Raw genomic sequence first — 23,182 nt, forward strand, 5'->3', positions numbered from 1 at the left:
AAACATAGCTTATACCATAAATACATCCGACAATTCCAATAAAATTACCTTACACATATAAGCCAGGCAAAGGAACCTGGATGAGTTCTCTTACAGTTTTGTAGAACAGCTTTCAGAGTGCCTCCTTTATGATGAGCACATGTTAAACACAGCATGTAATATGTAAACACAAACACACATATGGAGGGAGAGCATTCACAGGGCATCTGGACTCAGGGGAGCTTCCACTGTAAAAAGGATTACAAGAATCCTACATATACATAGATACATTTTTGTGCTGGCAAGAGAAGGACTTAGGTAAGGCTCTTTAACTCTTCTCCCTAAGAAAGATTAGGAATCACTAAAAAGGTTTTGTTTTACTTATTTCAAAATATATATTAGCAGAACTTTATGCTTACCATTAAGACCAATTATTTAGACAATGGGAAAGCTTTAACTACATTAGAAACATGGTGATTTAGGAGAGAAAAGAAGAAAAAAACCTCCAATTACATAATCAAGATTATAATAGATATGTAATTCACAAAAACCACTATTCTGTTCCTTAGGTTTCTTTTACCTACATTTTAGACCTAAAACACTAGGAGAAATAGTCTCTATGTATTATTAAACATACAAATATTTTATTAAATTATAGCTAAGTACCAGGCATGGTGGCATACACCTTTAATCCCAGAACTTGAGAGGCAGAAGCAGGCGGACCTCTATGAGTTCTAGGCTAGCCTGGTTTACCACAGTGAGTTCCTGGCCAGACAAGGCCACATATTGAGACCTTGTCTCAAAAACCAACCAAATTACAGCCACACTGTTGTATAAATACAATCAAAGCCTTGGTAGAATGATGTACTTCATTCTTTTTTTAAAAATCAAAACAAAGTTTTTAGCTAGGAGTGTTTTTTAGCTCATGCTTGCAACCCTGTACTTGGGAGATGGAGAAAGATCAGTCTTGCTACCAAGACTCCATCTAAAAACAAAGCAACCCCCCTCCCCAACAAAACCAAATCAAACCCAACTCATGTTCCCCAGGTTGACCCTGTATGTGAGCACAGGTGCCCAAGCACATGCATGCAGAGGCCAGGGAAGGGTTTCGGGGTTTCCCTCTACTGCTCTCCACTTCAGCTTTTGCAGCAGGGTCTCTCCCTGCATGAGAGGAACATTGTGCTTGTTAGCCTAGCAGACTAATGAGCTCCCAGGACCCACTGGACTCCTTTAGTAAAGGTAAAGGCAGGTGGATCTCCATTTCTGTGAGTTTCAGGCCAGCCTGGTCTACCACAGTGAGTTCCAGGCCAGCCAAGATTATATAGTGAGACACTGTCTCAAAAACAAGCCAGGCGGGTGCATGCCTTTGATCCCAGCACTCAGGAGGCAGAGCCAGGCAGATCTCTGTGAATTCAAGGTCAGCCTGGTCTACAGAGTGAGATCCAGGACAGGCACCAAAACTACTCAGAGAAACCTTTTCTCAAAACAAAACAAAACAGAATTATTATAACCAAGTTGTTGTAGAAATACAATCAAAGCCTTGGTAGAATTTATTTCATTCTACCCTTTATTTATTTATTTATTTATTTATTTATTTATTTATTTATTTATTTATTTATTTTTTTTAGTTTTTCAAGACAGGGTTTCGCTGTGTAACAGCTCTGGCTGGCCTAGAACTAGCTCTGCAGACCAGGCTGGCCTCTGCCTCCCGAGTATTGTGATTAAAAGGTTTGCACCACCACCAGTTGGCTTTGGCTTGCTTTTGTGTGGGTGCTTGTGATTTAGTTCAGCTCCTCCCTCTTGCTTTTACAGCAACCTCACCTCCCTAGCACCCAAGGTTGACATTTTTCCTAAGTGAATGTTTTATACCTAGGGCACTCAACTGCAAGGATTGTTAAGACTATAAAAGACCTGCCAGGCATGGGGGCACATGTCTTTGATTCCAGCACTCAAAGGCAGAGGCAGGCAGATCTCTGAGGCCAGTCTGGTCTAGTTTTAGGACAGCCAGGGCTACAAAGAGAAACCCTGTTTCCAAAAAAAAAAAAAAAAAAAAAAAGAGGACTATAAAATGGTAACTGAGACATCCAACCCAGGGGGAGAAAAACAAATCAATTGCAGTAGTAATTACATGCTTCACTTAATATTCACTATATTAAGACTGCACCCTCCCCCCCAAAGGCTATGCTGGGCAGTGGTGGTGCATGGAGGCAGACCCAGGCAGATCTCTGTGAGTTCAAGTCTAGTCTGGTCTACAGAGTGAGATCTAGGACAGGCACCAAAGCTACACAGAGAAACCCTGTCTTGAAAAAACAAAATAAAAAAATGCACACTTACTCAAATATGTTAGGCTTCATTTAATCTGGTTCTCAAATATTCTTCATACAAAGATTCATACCTATGCCATTCCAGGTAGTGTACTAAGATCTCTCAAAGGTTACAACCATTGTTTTTGGAGAAAACGTGTCAATAGCTCAAGACAATATAAACAACATAAAGTTGTATTGAGTAATAAAGTTATATATAAAATATCATATATATGGTATTTTAAAAAACTTGTTAATACACTTTAAAATCCTACTTGCAATTACCAATACTGCTGTAGAAAGCATCAAAACATGGAGTGTTAATACCATTACAATGGTCCTCATATGGAGGCCAATATTTGTTTTGGTACTTGATTAAATGAATCAGAGAATACATGACTTATTATCATCATCATTTTTGTAACAATTTGTTTTTATGTGCATTGGTGTCTTCAGTGTGTGTGTGTCTGTGTGAGAGTGTCAGATCTTAGAATTGCAGACTGTTGTGAGCTGTCATGTGGGTGCTGGGAATTGAACCCAAGTCCCTAGAAGAACAGTCAGTGCTCTTAACCACTGAGCCATCTCTCCAACCCGTTTGTTTATTTTCAACCCAAAGACTTTTCTCCCCTTGTAGTTTTCAAAGACTTCATTTCTTTATGGCTTCTGCTTATTTTCTCACTGGATTATAAGTTTCACTGGAAAAGGAAAAGTTTCTATACAGAGGCACAGAGTGTTGAGGAAGCATGCTAAAAAGAGCACAGCTCTTGCCTCAAGTAGCAGAGAGACTGAGCTCCTCACATTGTGCAGCATGGTAGCTGTTGAGGAGACATCACTTCCACAGGCACACTCAACATGTTGACTTAGGAGAACAGTGGAATTAATGAATGTTTCTAGAAGAAGCAACACAAAATTAAGTCAGGGAGAGTAAGAACTTCAGGTGGGGATTAACAATGGTTACATAAAAGAAAGCAGCTAGAGTCTGAGGAAACAAAATCAGCTAAGGAGTTGGCGAGCGAGCGAGGAGAGCTTGACCTAAGAACTCAAGAGAAGGAGCGGTCCAGTCACCAAACCAGGTCACCAGAGACGTAAGCTTTAAAAATTGAAATCTAGACAATAAAGAAGACACAAACTGAGGGAATGCTGGAAATAGAAAATCTAACTAAACGAACAAGAACTACAGAAGCAAGCATAACCAACAGAATGCAAGAGATGGAACAGAGAATCTCTGATGTTGAAGACACAATAGAAAAAATAGATTTGTCATTCAAAGACAACACTAAAGCCAAAAAAGTTGTAACACAAAACATCCAGGAAACCTGAGACACCATGAAAAGACCAAACCTAAGAATAATAGGGATAGGAGAAGAAGAATATCAACCTAAAGGCACAGAGAATATATTCAACAAAATCATAGAAGAAAACTTTCCCAACCTAAAGAAAGAAATACCTATGAAGATACAAGAAGCTTACAGAACACCAAGTAGGCTGGATCCAAAAAAAAAAAAAAAAAAAAAAAGTCCCCTCACCACATAATAATCAAACCACTAAACATAACAGAATAAAGAAAAAATATTAAGAGCCTAAAAAAAAAGGCCAAGTAACATATAAAGGCAGACCCGTCAGAATAACACCGGACTTCTCAATGGAGACTATGAAAGCTAGAAGGTCCTGGACAAACATCATGCAGACACTAAGAGACCAAACTATTATACTCAAGACTCTCAATCACCATAGTCAGAGTAAACAAAATATTCTGTGATAAAACCAGATTTAAACAATATGTAGCCACAAATCCAGCCCTATAGAAAGCACTAGAAGGAAAAATCCAACCTAAGGAAATTAGACATACCCATGAAAACTCAGGCAATAGATAATTCCAGACCAACAAATACCAGAGAAGGGAAACACAACACTATCACCAAAAAAATAACAGGAATTAACAATCACTGGTCATTAATATCCATCAATATTAGCCGGGCGGTGGTGGCGCACGCCTTTAATCCCAGCACTCGGTAGGCAGAGGCAGAGGCAGAGGCAGGTGGATCTTTGTGAGTTCGAGGCCAGCCTGGGCTACCAAGTGAGTTCCAGGAAAGGCGCAAAGCTACACAAGAGAAACCCTGTCTCGGAAAACAAAAAACAAAAAACAAACAAACAAAAATATCCATCAATATCAATGATCTCAACTCACCTATAAAAAGACACAGGCTAACAGAATAAATATGAAAACAGGATCCATCCTTCTGCTGCATACAAGAAACACACATCAACTTTAAAGACAGACACTACCTCAGAGTAAAAGGCTGGGAAAAGGCTTTACAATCAGATGGACTTAAGAAGTAAGCTGGTGTAGTTATCCTAATATCTAATAAAATAGACTTCAAACTAAAATCAACCAAAAGAGATGGGGAAGAACCTTACAGCACAATGGGAGGACCCCAGTGGGCAGAAATTCGCTACCGATGGTTTACAATCTTGCATCTAAGCTGTTAACACCCATTATGCAGGATACACAGACAAGGAACTTCCCTTAAGCATTCAGGAGGGTGGAACTTGGCAGGGAATTAGCATAGGGAGGATATCAAGGTCAAGGTCAGCAAGCAAGGCAACAGTTACCCAAAACGGGGGCCAGGGGGTCAGGGCCCTACAGGTCCCCCTTTTACTAAAAAATGAGCTTCTGACTTAGGTTGCGTGGGACGTCAGCAGGTCACCTTACCCGTCATGGAGATGCCTGCCCAAGCCACACAGGCGCTCTGTCTTAGGTTGGTAAGTGCCCCCCCCCCCAGGCATTACCTGTCTCTGAATACTCATTATCATACAGGCTCAATCATGTGTGAGTTGCAGAGTTAACTGCTGCCTAAGATCTCAAAGTGGCGCTGGGCTTACAATCTGTGTGTTCGACACAGAAAAAACCAACAGAAGTCTTAACCCACCAATAGCAGGCACCCACATTTTTAAAAGAAACATTATTAAAGCTTAAATTGCACGTCAAACCCCACACACTAGTAGTGGGAGATTTCAACATACTACTCTCAACAATGGACAGATCTACTAGACTGAAACTTAACAGAGAAATAAAGGACTTAACAGATGTTATGACTCAAATGGACTTAATAGATATCTACAGAACATTCCACCCTAACACAAAAGAATATACCTTCTTCTCAGCACCCCATGGAACCTTCTTGAAAATTGACCACATGCTTGGTAACAAAACAAATCTCAACAGACACAAAAACATTGGAATAACCTCCTGTATTTTATCTGACCACCATGCCTTAAAGTTAGACTTCAACAACAAAAACTATAGAAAGCCTACAATCTCATGGAAATTGAATAATGCCCAATTGAAGTATCAATGGGTCAAGAAAGAGATAAAGAAATTAAATATTTCCTAGAATTCAGTGAAAATGAAAGTACAACATACCCAAACTTATGGGACACCATGAAAGCAGTGCTAAGAGGAAAATTCATAGCTCTAAATGCACACATAAAGAAGATGGAGCAATCCCATACCATTGAATTAACAGCACAACTGAAAGCTCTAGAACAAAAAGAAACAAACTCACCCAGGAGAAATAGACGCCAGGAAATAATCAAATTGAGGGCTGAAATCAATGAGATAGAAAGAAAGAGAATACAAAGAATCAATGAAACAAATAGTTGGTTCTTTGAAAAAAAAAATCAACAAGATAGACAAACCCTTATCCAAACTAACCAAGAGGAAGAGAGAGCACATGCAAAATAACAAAATCAGAACTGAAAAGGGAGACATAAAAACAGACAATGAGGAAATCCAGAGAATCATCAGGTCATACTTCAAAAACCTGTACTCCACAAAACTGGAAAATCTGGAAGAAATGGACAATTTTCTAGATAGGTATCACATACCAAAGTTAAATCAAAACCAGATAAACTATTTAAATAGACCAATAACCCCTAAGGAAATAGAAACAGTCATCAAAAATCTCTCAACCAAAAAAAGTCCAGGACCAAATGGTTTTAGCACAGAATTCTACCAGATTTTCAAAGAAGAGCTAATTCCAATAATCTTCAAATTGTTCCACACAACAGAAAGAGAAGAAACATTACCATGCCTTTTTTATGAGGCTACAGTTACCCTGATACCCAAATGACACAAAAATGCAACAAAGAAAGGGAATTATAGACCAATCTTCCTCATGAACATTGATGCAAAAATATTCAACAAAATATTGGCAAACCGAATCCAAGAACACATTAAAAAGTTATCCACTGTGACCAAGTAGGCTTCATCCCAGGGATGCAAGGATGGCTCAACATATGAAAATCTGTTAATGTAATACACCATATAGACAAACTGAAAGAAAAAAAAACAACAAAACAAGACCATCTTATTAGATGCTGAAAAAGCCTTTGACAAAAGCCAACACCCCTACATGATAAAGGTCTTGGAGAGATCGGGAATACAAGGAACATACCTAAACATAATAAAGGTAATTTTACAGCAAGCTAATAGTCACCATCAAATTAAATGGGGAGAAACTCAAAGTAATTCCACTAAAATCAGGAACAAGAAGACAAGGCTGTTCACTCTCCCCATATTTATTCAATATAGTACCTGAAGTTCTAGCTAGAGCAATAAGACAACAAAAGGAGATCAAAGGGATAGAAATTGAAAAGGAAGAAGTCAAACTTTTCCTATTTGCAGATGATATGATAGTATACATAAGTGACCACAAAAATTCTACCAGGGAACTCCTACAGCTGATAAATTCCTTCAGTAATGGGGCAGGATATAAGATCAATTAAAAAAAATCAGTAGCCCTCCTATACACAAATGATAAAAGGGCTGAGAAAGAAGTCAGAGAAACATCACCCCTTACAATAGCCACAAATAATATAATAATATTGGGGTAACACTAACTAAACATGCGAAGGACCTGTATGATAAGAACTTTAAGTCTTTGAAGAAAGAAACTGAAGAAGATATTAGAAAATGAAAAGTTCTCCTATGCTCATGGATAAGTAGGATTAACATAGTAAAAATGGCAGTCTTACCAAAAGCAATCTACAGATTCAATGCAATCCCCATCAAAATTCCAACACAATTCTTCACAGACTTGGAAAGAACAACACTCAACTTCATGTGGAAAAACAAAAAACCCAGGAAAGCTAAAAGAATCCTGTACAATAAAGCAACCTCTGAAGGCATCACCATCCCTGACCTCAAGCTCTATTACAGAGCTATAGTAATAAAAATATCTTGGTACTGGCATAAAAACTGACATACAGACCAATGGAATCGAACTGAAGACTCTGACATTAATCCACACACATAAGAACACCTCATTTTTGACAAAGAAGCCAAAACTATACAATAGAAAAAAGAATCTTCAACAAATGGTGCTGGCCTAACTGGATGTCAACATGTAGAAGATTGCAAACAGATCCATATCTGTCACCATGCACAAAACTCAAGTTCAAGAGGATCAAAGACCTCAACATAAATCCAGTTACACTGAACTTGATAGAAGAAAAAGTAGGAAGTACCCTTGAACACATTGGCACAGGAGACCACTTCCTAAATATAACACCAGTGGCACAGACACTGAGAGGAACAATTAATAAATGGGACCTCCTGAAATTGAGAAGCTTTTGTAGGGCAAAGGACACAAGACAAAAAGACAACATACAGAATGGGGAAAGGTCTTCACCAACCCCACATCTGACAGAGGATTGATCTCCACAGTATATAAAGAACTCAAGAAACTAGACATCAAAATACTGAACAATCCAATTTTAAAAATGGGCTACAGAGCTAAACAGAGAATTCTCAAAAGAATCTCAAATGGCTGAAAGACATTTAAGGAAATGCTCATCATCCTTAGTCATCAGAGAAGTACAAATCAAAAGGACTCTGAAATACCACCTTACACCTGTTAGAATGGCTATGATCAAAAACACTGAAGACAGTCTATGTTGGAGAGGATGCAGGGCAAGGGGAACACTCCTTTACTGTTGGTGGGAATGCAAACTTGTACAACCACTGTGGAAATCAGTATGGCAGCTTCTCAGAAACTGGGAATTGATCTACCTCAAGACCCAGCCATACCACTCTTGGGCATATACCCAAGGAATGCTCAATCATACCACAAAGATATGAACTATGTTCACAGCAGCATTATTTGTAATAACCAGAACCTGGAAACAACCTAGATGCTTGTCAACTGAAGAATGGATTAAGAAAACGTGGTACATATACACAATGGAGTACTACTCAGCAGAGAAAAATTTCATGACATCATGAAATTTGCAGGCAAATGGATGGAACTAGAAAATATCATCCTGAGTGAGGTAACCCAGACTTAGAAGGACAAACATGGTATGTACTCACTCATAAGTGGATACTAGATATAAAGCAAAGGACTAGGATGACTGGCTTATAAGTTTTGGTTTTGTCCAATCACTGGGCATGCTTTAGTGAAACATTTCTCTATTAGGATAAGAATTTGTACTGTATCAAGCTGATGAAAAAAATATGCTGGCTGTACTTTCAGGAGGGGAGGCTAAAATCTTTTTAGACTATGGATTAGCCTATAGAAAAATGTCTACTGTAAATCAAACAGTGAAGGGGAAGATGATTAGGAATCTCACACAACACTTAAGTAAAACATAGCTCTCTGAACAGGTGAAGATAGGTTTCTTTTGTATCCCAGAATCTAATCAATATTTATATGTATAAATCAGCTATTATTTGGCTTAAAAGGGCTTATTGGGAAATGTTATCATGTTTACTATTTTCTACAGAGAAAATATTTTCCAGTTTCAAATAACTCTGGATTTTGGAATTATAACCTGTTTTTATGTTAAAAAAAAGAAAAACATTTAAGTGGAAAATGCTGAAGGACCATTGAACTCGATGTTGTATTTACATATCTATATCTGTATAAAATAATGATTATAAATGTTTGTTTAAAAATGGGAAGTGCAAATGTGAATTTAACAAGAAGTTGTGGATTTTCAACACTGTACACAAACTCCTTTGTAACAAATAAATATTTATGCTTCTAAAAAAAATAAAGTGGCTAAATCACAGCACCTATAGACAGCATGCCTTTTTTTTTTTCATTTAAAGATGGTAGAAATTTTCTTTTGAAATTTCATGGTAATGTAATATATCAGAGTCACAGATATGCCAAACATTCTAACACTGAGCTACATACTACTCAGCACTTCATTACTGTATGGGTTTATATCATGTATGTGTGTTCATATATGTGGGCATACAGCTGTCTGTGTGCGAGTGTATAGAGGCCAGAGAAAGATCCTGGGGTGTCTTCCTTAATCTTTTATCTATCTTTTTTCCTTTTTTCTTTTGGAGACAGTGTCACACTAGCCCTGGAGCTCACCCTCCAGGCTAGACTGGCTGCCTTGCAAGCTCTCCAGACCCTCCGGTCCTTACCCCTCAGCTCAGCACTGCAATTACAGTGTCAACTGCCACACAGCTTTTTACATGGGCCCTGGGTGCAGCAGGCACTTAACCCTGAGCCATTTTTTTTCAATCCTTCATTATTACACTTAATATGCAAACACTTAATATAATTCCTTTACTGAAGAAATATTCAGGTGCTTTCAACTACTTGATAGTATAGATAAATTTAATAATGTAGAAAAGGCTGGTGTACATTATTCTTTGGAATAGCAGTGTATCAATATATGAGTACAGAAAGAGATAGGGAACACACAGAAATGGTACCTGTAAGAAACTGTGGTTGGATGAACATGGTTTTTAAAAGCCTTTTTGTATTTCGGGTTCCTAGGACAACAGATGTCACTACTGTTGTCACCAGAAGGCTGAGCTCAGTTCATTAACAGATGCCCAGTGGTAATGATGGTTTGTATGTGTACTCGTGAGTCTTTTTTTCATGTATGCAACTTTTTTGCTTTTACTGTCAGATATGGCATGATTTCTATGCCTCCCATAGTAATATATTATTGATTATTTTATATATTATTAGAATAAATGATTTACTCATGCTCTGACATCATAACATAGTATGCTTATGACCAGCTTGAAATCTATGCACTAATGGAATTATACATATATGCATTAGCACTTAAGAGCGATAAAGTATGCCGGGCGGTGGTGGTGCACGCCTTTAATCCTAGCACTCGGGAGGCAGAGCCAGGCGGATACCTATGAGTTAGAGGCCAACCTGGGCTACAGAGTGAGATCCAGGAAAGGTGCAAAGCTACACAGAGAAACCCTGTCTCGGGAAAAAAAAAAAAAGAGAGAGAGAGAGCGATAGTTTGACATTTATGTACCTAATTCACATACTAAAGAAATACTTTCCAATGCAAACATGTCTTTGTTTCCTCATATTTTTAATGTGCATATTTTGAAAACAACCTATAAATTCCAATATAAAGAATTTAGCCTGATATTAACAAACGCCCATATGATAATGAAATATCTCTGTGAATCCATTGGGTTCTGGGCTCTGACTCACACCTGTCAGGAATATTCCACTCATATTTCTTGGCATTATCTGTGGTCCTGAAGCAAGACCACTTCCCTCTTGGTGTTACTGTGTGTGCGTAGACCAAGCTGACAAAAATCTTTCCTTCCTTAAACAGACTTAAGTTTCAATTCATTTTACTCAGATCACAGATCAGCTGGTCCTAGATACCAGTCAAGTAATCACTTCAAAAGGGTCTTTCCTCTGTTTTTTTTTTTTTTTTTTTTTTCTTTTTAGGCAGATGTTTGCTGTGTTAAGTAAACCATCCAAAATGGCAATGGTTAGGGTCCTATGATGACAAACCCCCAGTATCACAGGCTCTTGTCAAGGTTACTAGTTGCTCTCTACGACCAGATGGGAAGGCCCTAGTGAGGTAGAGAGCACTTAGATAAGTCACTAAACATGTAGAAGTTGAAGCTTCATCCTCACCAATTAGTTTGATGGTGCTAGAAGGTGCTCTGCACACTATCAGAGGTGAAAGGCAGTCGTCACTATCATCCAGCTACCAACCATGAGACCTCCAACAACCGCCGTCTGCGAGAGATGCTGGTGCGACAGTGGCACAACTGTTACCAGGGTAACCGACCACCTTCTCATTGAGTTGAAGGCCCCCACCCTGAGAAGACCTCTACCCCACACTGCTACAGCAGCCAAGACCCTGAGACTCCACAGGTCACAGGCCCAGGGGAGAACCTATACTACAGTTCTGCTAAGACTCACAGATCAGTGTCTTACTCAACCTTCCTCAGAGAAGCTTCTCACAGTAGATGGAAATTTAGAGACCCAAACTGAACAATGTGCCTGGAGCACTTACTACTTCATTAAGCCAGTTCCCTCAAGGCTCAAGGATCTATGCTCAAGAAGCAGCAGACGACTGTAAGAGTTAGAGGAAACTTTGTTCCAGAAACAACAGGACTGCTGCACATATGAACTCACAGGGTCTGTGCAGGTTCAAGCAGACAGGGTACCACCTCTAACCAAGAAGCTATTCGTAACTGATACCCTCTGGCAAAAGGAAAGCCAGTTTTCTCAGACAGAATGTCAATGGGTATATCAACCACACTCCAGGGTAACATGCCCAGGGATAGTTGGACAACACAAAACAGACTCCATGGTTGTTTTTGTTGCTGTTCTTGTGTCCTTTTTGTTTTGTTTTGGAAATTTTACCTTAATGGATGTTTTTTTGAAGGGGAGAGAACTTGAAGCTGGGTTGGTAGGGAAGTGGGGAAGACCTGGGAGGAGTTGTAGGAAGGAAAAAAAAACACATGATCAAAATATATAATATGAAAGAATTTTGATTTTTTGTTTTGTTTTGTTTTTCAAGACAGGATTTCTCTCTGTGCCCGTGGCTGTCCTGGAACTCACTCTGTAGACCAGGTTGGCTTCGAACTCACAGAGATCCACCTGCCTCTGCCTCCCAAGTGCTGGGATTAAAGGCGTGCACCACCACTGCATAGTGTTTTTTTTTGTTTTTGTATATGAAAAACATTCTAAGTAAAAACTGTTTAAATGCCATTGGTTATCATTATACTAAGTTGTTTTACCATTTTGTTTCAAACTTTTTAGTGTTTAGAGTCCCCTTAATCATCAAATTTGAACTTGTATTTAAAATAGATGTTACAAAATTGTTTCTGAAAAAAAAATTCTTGTAACATTTTTAAACTCAACTTATCTTCAACATCTTATTTGAGAAAATAGGAAAACAACAAACACGCAACTGTCAAGTATTTCATTAAAATATGTTATTACATCTTTCTTGTCTTTACTTTTAGCTAATACCCTTAAATCCATGTGAGAGTTGTTCTTGCATTTCAAGGTAGCTGAACGCAGACAGAAAACAAGACTGGAGACATTTAAAGAATGGTTCAGTGTGTCTAAGTTCTCTATTGGCCTTGGGCCTGTCTACTGAGCTTTCCATAAATTACATCTTTTCTTTTTCTTTGGTTTTTCAAGACAGGGTTTATGTAACCCTGGATGTTCTGGAACTCACTCTGTACACCAGGCTATCCTTGGACTAAAGAGACTGCCTGTTTCTGCCTCCTAGGATTAAAGGTGCATGTCACCACACTGATTGCATGTTTTCTTGAATGCTATGAAAATGGTCAAGCAGGCTGGGCAGTGGTGGTGCACGCCTTTGATCCTAGCACTTGGGAGGCAGAGGCAGGTGGATCTCTGTGAGTTCGAGGCCAGCCTGGGCTACAGAGTGAGTTCCAGGAAAGGCGCCAAAGCTACACAGAGAAACCCTGTCTCAAAAAACAAGAAAACAACAACAAAAAGAAAGAAAGAAAGAAAGAAAGAAAGAAAGAAAGAAAGAAAGAAAGAAAGAAAGAAAATGGTCAAGCAACCAGAGCAGATGTGACACATTAGGAGATTAAGTCCCTTTCTCAAAAATCTAATATAAAAATAAAATAACAAATAAAATATAAAATAAAACAAAAGGTTTTGATGTGATACTTCTGGATCAGTATTTAACAAAATATTACACTTTAAATGTCTAATAAGAAAATCAACAAGTACTGGGCTTTTGAAGAGATTGCCTTATGCATTCCACACTAAAGACAATCATTCTGTCGCTGTCATCTATTGTAGCAGTTGTGATGATTGTGTACTCAATGTCTCACCTTTCCTCTGAAATTGAACTGGATCAACTTCTTGGGTTCTTTTCCATTGTCTTAAAACTTGGGACTACAAAGATTCAACTCACGTCCTTCCTTCCACAACTGTTGCCTTGAAGCCAGCATTCTCTATCTCTGGTATAACAAAGAATCCTGGTACTCAATGTAAACCTCTTTACATTAGGCCAGGAAGATGGCTCTGTGTAAAGGTGGCTGCTGCCCAAACCTGACAACTGGTCCTTAATCCTGGAACCCATAACAGAGGGACATTCCCAGAATTAGTCCTCTGACCTCCACAGATGTGCTGTGGCACATGTGTCCACATTCATACACAAATATTAATTGTAATAAAATCCCTATGAGCCATTTGTAATCCTCAGCTCCTCAAGTTTCAATTTCAATATTGAAGTTTTAGTCATCTGGGATGCTTAAATCCATCCCTTCTCTACTCCCAACTGAGTACTATCTCAGCCCAGAGTCTTGCCTTGATCAAGCTACATTATGGTCAGAATTACAGACCCATAATGCAAGTCTTCTCATCTCAGAGTTTCCCATTTTAGGATAAAATAACTTCTAAGATGACAATAAAAATATCTTTTCAAAGTCTTGAACCATCATCTTCACCCCCACAATTTACTAGTGACCTTCTTACTTGACAAGCAAACTTCTGACCTGTGGAACAACTGCTACTGTACCAATGAAGGGACAAGCAAGCAGAGCCACTGAAACTCTGCTTCCAACTACACACTAAGTAAACAAGAGTTCTTTTTCTGACTTCAGTGTATTCTAGAAACTCTCACCATTCATTCCTTCTTGCTATATCTATTAGCCATGCCAGCAAGCCATTGCCTTTCCTACAATGTCCATGCATACTTCTGTAGATTGCAATCACCTACTCATTATTTTCCATAAACGTATCACTAGGAGATATTTAGATTCATGTTTAAATGCAGGGTCAAGATTTACATAGAGAAAGTAATACATACATATAGACAACTATATATTAGAGTAGTCTGCTGGGAGGAAGAAGAGGTAATTTGTCCTCACAATATATCTGCATTAGTATTGACTTTGTAAGTTTATTTGGAGTGGTTTGGGAAGTGATGTTAACTCCAAGTTACCCCCTAACATGTGGTTGGTGCCATTCCTAAAGGTGTACTTTTTAATATCAGTTATCTAGGATGGGAACTGTCCATTTTCAAAACAGGCAATGGGTAGATGGAGCGATTCCACAGCATCTCTAACATGCTCTGTAGATTCTAATGAATCCTTAGGCATATGTGCAAGTCCATACAGCAAATAACTGCCTATAAACATAGAAAGCACACATCAGGGCTGTCGAGATGGCTCAGCAGTGAAGAGTTAGCAGCTACATGGCAGCTTACAACCACCTATAACTCCAGCTGCAGGGGATCTGTCACCCTCCTCCGACCTCCATGAGCACCTGCATGAACTTGGTGCACATACAGATAGATAGTCAGGCATGCACACATACACATAAATAAAAGTAAGTTTAAGAGCTAAAAAATAAGTAAAATGTTTAAGAACATTTTGTACATTTATAAAACATTTATAATAGTTATTTGTAATAGGCTATTATAATAATAGACTATTATAATAACTATAATAGAATTCTGTGCTTAGCATGTAGTAGATGATTAATACTGAATAAATGTACAAACTGTAAATTTTAGAACCGTATCAAGACATAAAAAAATTAAACGGCAGGAGCTGAAGAGATGGCGCAGAAGGTAAAGTCACTTGCCACCAAGGAGGCTGATATAAGATTGAGCCATGATGAAAGGAGAAAAATCAATCATCCGAACTTGTCCTCTGACCTCCACAGGCATGCCATGATACACGTGTACCCCTCTTTCAATAAATCAATGTCAAAATAAATTGTGGTGGTGCTTACTTGAAAATTATGGGTGAAGGGTTGGAGAGATGGCTCAGTGGTTAAATGTAGTGTCTGGCCTTCCAGAAAACCCAGGTTCAATTCCAAGCACCCACATGGTGACTCACAACCACCTGTAGTTCCAGTTCCAGATGATATGGTGCCCTCTTCTGGCCTCCACTGGTATCAAACATGCATATGGGGCACAGATATGTATGCAGGCAAAACACCCATACACATAAAATTAAATAATAAACTTTAAAAAGCAAATTTTGGGCAAAATAAGCATGTAAATTATTTTAATGCTACACACAGAGAATTAAGGTACAAACTAAGTGCTAGTGATTGATTCTGAAAGTTCATTCACCTCATGCATGAGAAAAATTTTTTTAAAATAAAACCACATTAAAGTTCATGTTATTTCCTGCTCAATTCCAACTAAAATCCTCTTTTAAAATCTCTTTTAACAAAATTTCTTCAACACTGAAATCACCGTATGTAAGGAAGTAGAGAGATTTTGAATTTGAGATAATAACTGAAACCAAAAAGATGCAGTAAAATGGACTCTGGGAAGATTCAAAGACCCAGGTAACATGCAAATCTATATTATGGGCTATGGTGTGCATGCAAATGCATCTTATAAAATTCGTAGTCCTCCACTAAGGGTTGCTGCCTGTATGTCTATATGCCAGCGATCAACATCAAAGTGTCTCTTATGGTCAACACCTTTTTTTTTTTTAAATTAAAAAAATTGGTGGGGGTAGGGATGTCTGGAGAGATGGCTCAGTGGTTAAGAACACTGGCTTGCTCTTCCACAGCACCCAGGTTTGATTCCCAGCACCCACGTGGCAGTTGGTAATTTTCTATAACTTCAATTCCAGGGGACTGATGCCTTCATCTGGCCTCCAAGGGCAACAGGCATGCATGTGGTGCACAGACATACATGCAGACAAAATGTCCTACACATAAAGTAATTTTAAAATATGCTTGATTATTTTATGTGATGGGTGTTTTGCCTACTTGAAAGTTTGTGTGTGACATGTATGTAGTGCTACAGAGGTTAGAAGAGGGCATCAGATCTCCTGGAACTGGAGTTACATGTGGCTGTGATCAGCCATGTGGGTGCTGGCAATCAAACTGGAAAAAAATCAAACTGGAAAAAGAGCCAGTGCTCTTAACAACTAGGTAGGCCTTCTCTCCAGGCTCTCCACCTTATTCATTCATTCATTCATTCATTCATTTTGATTTTTTGAGACTGGGTTTGTTTGTTTGTTTGTTTATTTTGATTTTTTTTGAGACTGGGTTCCTCTGTGTATCCCTGGCTGTCCTCCAACTCACAGAGATCCACCTGCCTTTGCCTCTCAAGTGCTGGGATTAAAGGTGTGCAACACTGACACCACCACCACCACCACCACCACCACCACCACCACCACCACCACCACCACCACCACCACCACCAGGCTTCCACCTTATTTTTCGAGATAAGGTCTCTTATTGAAACCTGGAGCTGACTCAGCTGGACTGGTCAACCAACACAGCCCCAGGATCCTCCAGTCTCTGCCTGCCCAGCACAGAGATTATAGACTGCACGTGTATATGGGCCTCCCTGCAGAGGCCTGGGTGCTGAAGACTCAACTTGGGCCTCCTGTTTACACAGGAAGCACTTACCCACTAACCTGTCACCCCAGTCCTTCACTAAAGACGAAGGTGCTTAACAGCAGGCTCAGCAGCAGTAGAACCAAGAGCAGGGAAAGGCAACACCAATTCACTGAATTTTTAGTGCGTGTTTTCGCTCAACAGAAAGAATGTGTCACATTTGAACATGATCAGAGAGTTCAATCACTGCTCATTCTGTAATACACATGATTAAATCAAGTAAACATCATAAATTAATATTTTAGTCATATACTGACATCTGCATATTTAACTATAAATTTTCCAAAACATCCTCACAGCTATAACAACACATCTAAAAAGCAAGGAATGTGGGTACAAATACCTGAATGTCACATAAAACTGATTAAAGTAACTCACTCATGACTATGTAAGAAAGCTACACCTTGACCAGCTCAAGTGACTACAAACTAGTAAGTGGGTAGGTGAATTTTAATTTTCATCTTGTAATGTTAATTACAACTAAAAATATTGTAATGCTACAAAATCAGATAAAGTATGACTTTGAATATTTAATTTAAATATCTAATGTGATAACATTGAGATTTATTTTTACTGTTTTTTATTTTGAGCTAGGGATTTGCTATGCACCAAAGCTGGCCTTAAGTTTGGGATTCCTACTGTGTCAGCCTCTCAAGTACTAGGATTATAGGTATACATCATTAAGCTAGATTTTTTTTTAAACCTTTGAAACCAGTATTTACCAAATGCGAATTCTGTGAGGTGGTTTTTTTGAACAAGTATTGATGCATTGACTCACTTACCTTCCCAACACCTCCCTAAGGTGAGGTGCTGTTGACCCCAAGAGATGTGGAATCTGAGCACAAACGATAAGGAACCAGGGCTTACACATAGATAGTCTAAAAGTGGTAAAATGTGAGCCATGTGGCTAATCTAGCTGCTTTAAAAAGGGACAAGGAAAAGACTAGCTTGAGTTATTCCCAATGTCAAACCCTGCATCACCAAGTTTTGTGAGGATGCTTCTCTCTCCCATGCCACCCCAACTCACCCCACAACTCCCACTCCTGCCTTTCACAGTCCCTTACTCAGCATAAATATGTAACTAAAATTAAGGACTTTATTAACATTAGGAACATCTGGTATGGCATTTGTAAGCCTTCTGGAAATGACCTCATCTATTAAAAAGTTCTAAGCTTGTGGCTGCAGAAGACAGCTTACAGGTTTAAGGACACTTGCTGACCTTGCAGAGGACCTGGGTTAGGCTCCCAGGCCAACACTGAGTGGTTTAAAACAGCTTGAACTCCAGCTCCAGGGTTTCAGGCCACCCTTACTGGCCACTGTGTTACCTGGTGCACACACATGCACTCGGACACATAGACATAAAATAAATAAATAAATCTTCTTTTTAAAAGTCCTAAGCTATACTTCAGTGATTGAGTGGTTTCATTCACTTTAAAATACTTATTGTCCTTTTAGTAAAAGCAGAACAGTTCATGATGGAAAACACAGAGATGGGAAAATAGAAGAACAAAATTCCAAAATAATGCTACCATCCAAGAAATAATTTTCCTAACTTATTTAAAAGTATTAAATTAAATTTTATTCCCATTTAATGAAGTTAGAAAAACTAGAGTAAATTTCTTAAACCTCAGGTCTGTCCATCTACCAGCATTTCTAAATTACTGACTTACTTTTGTCATTCTGGAAAGCCTAAATACTTAGAAACTTTCTGTCCATCTAGCCTGAGACATTCCCTGTAGTTCTGTCTTTCTCCCTTGTTCATTAGGAAAAGATGCCTTCCCTTCACTGACAGCATGACAAAGGACGAGGCTGAAGTACAGGAGTGAGGACACCTTGTTTTTGGAGGTGGTCTCACTATGAAACCCAGACTGGCCTTAAGCCTGACCCTCTGCTGCTCAGCCTCCCAAGAGCTAAGGCTAGAGCTGCCAATCATCACAACTGACATACCATGTCTTTGTATGTGGGTATGTGCATGTGAGTGCTGGTGCCTGCAGATGCCAGAGGTGTTGGTCTGAATCACAGGCAGTTGTGAGCTAGCTGCCTGGTGTGGGTGCTGGGAACTGAACTCAGGTCTTTTGAAAGTAGTGCACACTCTTAACTATTGAGCCATCTCTCTAGTCCCAATATACAAGTTCTTGATAACATTTTCCACAAATATTCCAATATTTTGCTCTAAGGTAAGCCAAATCATTGCTATCATTGTAGAGATTTTCATGAAAATTTTAAACTTAGTCTTTATGTTTATGTAATAGGTTTTCTTGTTCTATCCTTAAAATTGTGATATGCTTGACTAGTTCTCCCTGTGTGTTTTAACTATCTCTTTTTTTTTCCCCATAAAAAAAAATCCCAAACTAGGTGTGGTGGTTTACACATTCAATTTTAGCACTTAGGAGACCAGGGCAGAGAATTATTGACAAGTTAAAAGGTTAGCCTGGGCTACCAGGCAAGATTTCTCTCTCTCTCTCTCTCTCTCTCTCTCTCTCTCTCTCTCTCTCTCTCTCTCTCTCTCACACACACACACACACACACACACACACACACACACACACACACACACCCCAGAAAGAAAATAAGGAAGAAAAAGGACGGGGGGGGGGGGAGAGGGGAAGGAGGGAGGAAAAGAGAGGGGGAGAGGAAGGATGGGAATGAATGAATGAGTGAGGTATAAGCCTGTCTGTAAGCCTGGCACTTGTGAGGCTGATCAGCAGGGTCAGGGTCACCCTGTGCTATATGACTTTGTTACCCCCCCCCCAAAAAACCCAAAAAAGCCCTTTGGCCTAAAATACAAGTCTTTTACTTTAAAAACAAAACAAACTTTCTTCCCAACATTTGTCCTTGTTTTGCAATATGAAAAAATGTAGGTCCACGGTCTATTTTTAAATGGAATTTCCTTATATTTCAATGCCCTTGCTGGCTGCCTGTCTTGTAGGTTTCAGATGGGATCTTCAGCAATGTCTGCTCTTAGTAGTCTTATCTCAGAGGACACTGCTGTCTGATTACAACCTTCTGTAGATTAGGCTGTGGAGTCACTGTTCTCTATTTTCCAAGGATACTGAGAATTTACTCTTTTCCTTCCTATTTTATTTACAATCTGCAGGATCAATTGTTCTATTTTGGAGCTTCTTATATTTCACTAAGCTGATTTTCCTCAAGTCTCTGGATTTTTCATATTGATAAAGGAAAAAACCATTTGCTGAATGGACAATTCCCCCAAGTGCGAGAGCTGTCAGCAGAATCTGGGATTATCTCTAATCTGTGTCTTCTAGCTGAGACTACTCCCTAGCAATCTGGCTGAATTTGAGATAGTTTTTGGCACCTCCTAGGGAGTAATGTTTCACCACTGAACCAAACCTGTTCAAGGTCTATTTTGAGTAATTCCTTTGTTCTTCACTAACAAAAATTACTATCTTTAAGAATCATATAACTTGTTTATGTTACTTAGACAAGGAATCAAGCAATTAAAAAACATAAGCTACATTTTAGAAAACAAATGTTGGTATCTTTCACATCCAGTGAGAACTATCTCTGTCTCTCCCTAACAATGCTGTGTAGTTCAGGCTAGCCCCCAACTTTTCCTTCTGCATTCACCTCTGAATGCTGGGATTACAGGTGCACACCACACCTGTCTTATATAGTACAAAGAATTCAACCCAAGCATCACGCATTCTAGACATGCACCCCAGAAACTCAGCTATACCACAGTCATTCATGTAGTCTCTTTTAAGTTTCTATTTCTAAACCTCAATTCTCCAAACAAATACTGAGTGTTTTGATTACTACATAGGAGAAAAGTAGTCACATGTATTTGGAAATATGCTACCAGATAGTAGCTTACTTTCTTTTCACTTTATTTCTGCAATAATAGGTTCTGCTAAGGAAATTACCATCAGAGGTTTAAGGGTGAAGCAGAAGGAAAAGGACATGATCAACAGCTGAGAAAACTACGTTTAAAAGTAAAACCCACATTAGGCATAACCTGCTTCCTGGGTTGATGGGGAAGATCAAGGATGGATCTGATCTTATCGTAACTACAGCCAAGGTCTGGAGCACTCTACACACATCCCTCAGTTAGTCATCACCCACCTCCTTCTGTCAAACCGTAACATAGAAACTGATTCTATAAAACTGTACATCTCTTAACTGAAAGTAGGACAAATATCACGACAAAAATTTTGATGTCACTAAAGGAAACTGACAAAAATCACCCAGGGTCAGATGCTCCATTATGAATATATGCATTACATGGAGGTCCTTTACCATGACTAAGAAAGCCATTTTTCTTTGGATGAGATGAAATTGATTAACTTGTTTAAATGCATGTACATATAATCAATATTTTTAAATGAATGGTCTTTTTTTTTTTTTTTGGTTTTTTCGAGACAGGGTTTCTCTGTGTAGCTTTGCGCCTTTCCTGGGACTCACTTGGTAGTCCAGGCTGGCCTCGAACTCACAGAGATCCGCCTGCCTCTGCCTCCCAAGTGCTGGGATTAAAGGCGTGTGCCACCATGCCCGGCATGAATGGTCTTTTTAAGGGTTCTGCTCAAAGGTATGCTTATTTAGTTTTAGTTTTAAATATTCAGCAATAGCTCACTGCTATAATTATGTGACAGACCCACTTTAAGGACTTATACTTACTAATCTGCAGCTATCCAGAGCACAGTGAAGCTGCGACTACAATTTCTTTTTTTTTTTCTTTTCACTTTTTTTGTTCCTTTATCAAGAGAAAAATCTACCTTCAGACTATGAGGGTGGTGATGGGGAGGGACTAGAAAACAAGATTCAAACAATCCCATGTAAATATCACATTTTTCAAATGGAAGAACTCCAAACTGCACTAGAAGTTCCAATCACTAAGACACTTTCCATTGAGATGATTTAAGTACAAATACATGGCACCAAGGTTTAGGCCTAATATAGGCCTGACAACCAAGTCCTTGTTTTCTGGAAGAAAGGCCTCAAAAGTCCCACTCAATTTCACATAACAATGCTTCAAAGATCAATTAGGTTTTCATTTCCTTAATATTTTTGTTTTTGACTTCTAATCTTAAAGACTAGATTAAAACTTAGCTCAATTCCCAGAAGGCATTGCTTCCCTTTGCTCTATGAAAGAGTCCACCAAGACCTCTTCCTCAAAACCATCTAGCCCCCAGCCTCCAGCCTGTGCTTGTGATGCATCTTTCTCAACATCCTGAAAAGGTAATGTAGGTAAAATATGCTCATAAACATTAAAACTAGTTGTTAGAAAGACGTAACTAGCTTTATAATTTAAGTTTTAAAACATAAATACTTGCAGCTTGATCTGCACTGACAATGATTGTCGGAGCCTAGAATTCAACATTTACAAATTCTCATTCACACACACAAAACACACTATTATCACACAACTTGTGTCTTGAGAGAATCTTCTGCTTTTTAAATCTTTGGCCTCCCAGTCAATCCCAAGTTCAACCAACTTTAACTAAAACTTTACTCAGAATTTCACCAAGCTTTTCACCCACACATTAATGCTTGTCGTATCTTTCATCAACTGTCAAAATCTGAAGCCTGTTCAGAGATCACCAGGTAAAAGAAAATAAATGAAATACACAGAGGTTATTTCAAAACAGAACATGACCATCAAAAAAAAAAAAAAGTCACGATTCCCGATTGGGATCATCCTTTGTTTACTACCAGTAAGAAAAATCCCACGTTGGACTATTTCACACTCCGGCATTGGCCAAAGGACACAAGAGCTGGTTCTGGAGCATGTAGTTTCTCACACAGGTGTCCCCAGAGGAACACCAGGGACAAAGTCACGTGAGGCCTCTCCCGTACAGAGGCTGTCTCACAGGGGCATCGAGGACATCCACTAGTTTGTGGAGATCCCTGAGAAAGTATGATTCTTAAAATCTGGACTGTACATAATTCACATCAGCCTTGTTCAGGTACTCACTGGAAGAAAGATGCAGCTGTTTGCCAGAACTCAGCACTCCACTCTAGATCAGCCATGTGGCCATGATGGCTTTCTCACAAGTGATATTCTCTAGTTTAAAGGATAATTATGTTGGGCTACAGATTTGCTATTTCCAAGGATGACTTGGAGTTCATCACTCATCACTTGATTTGAGTAACCATCCCAACATCAACCATCTATTGAAAAAAGAAACTCTTCAAAGAATGACTTCTCACTCTGTTGGTGTTGTTTGATGCATAATAAGCAAATTAAAGATATAGAACATGTTATTTAAGGTTCTCTTT

General features: G+C 38.9%; 1 protein-coding gene across 5 annotated transcripts in view; it reads right to left on the reverse strand.

The window, feature by feature from the left end:
* Ankrd12 (ankyrin repeat domain 12) overlaps nt 1–23,182 on the reverse strand; it is a 112,321-nt gene that overhangs the window by 22,060 nt on the left and 67,079 nt on the right. The gene's annotated exons all lie outside the window — the stretch shown is intronic.

The sequence above is a fragment of the Peromyscus leucopus genome, chromosome 13, assembly GCF_004664715.2.
Source record: "Peromyscus leucopus breed LL Stock chromosome 13, UCI_PerLeu_2.1, whole genome shotgun sequence".
Classification (NCBI taxonomy): domain Eukaryota; kingdom Metazoa; phylum Chordata; class Mammalia; order Rodentia; family Cricetidae; genus Peromyscus; species Peromyscus leucopus.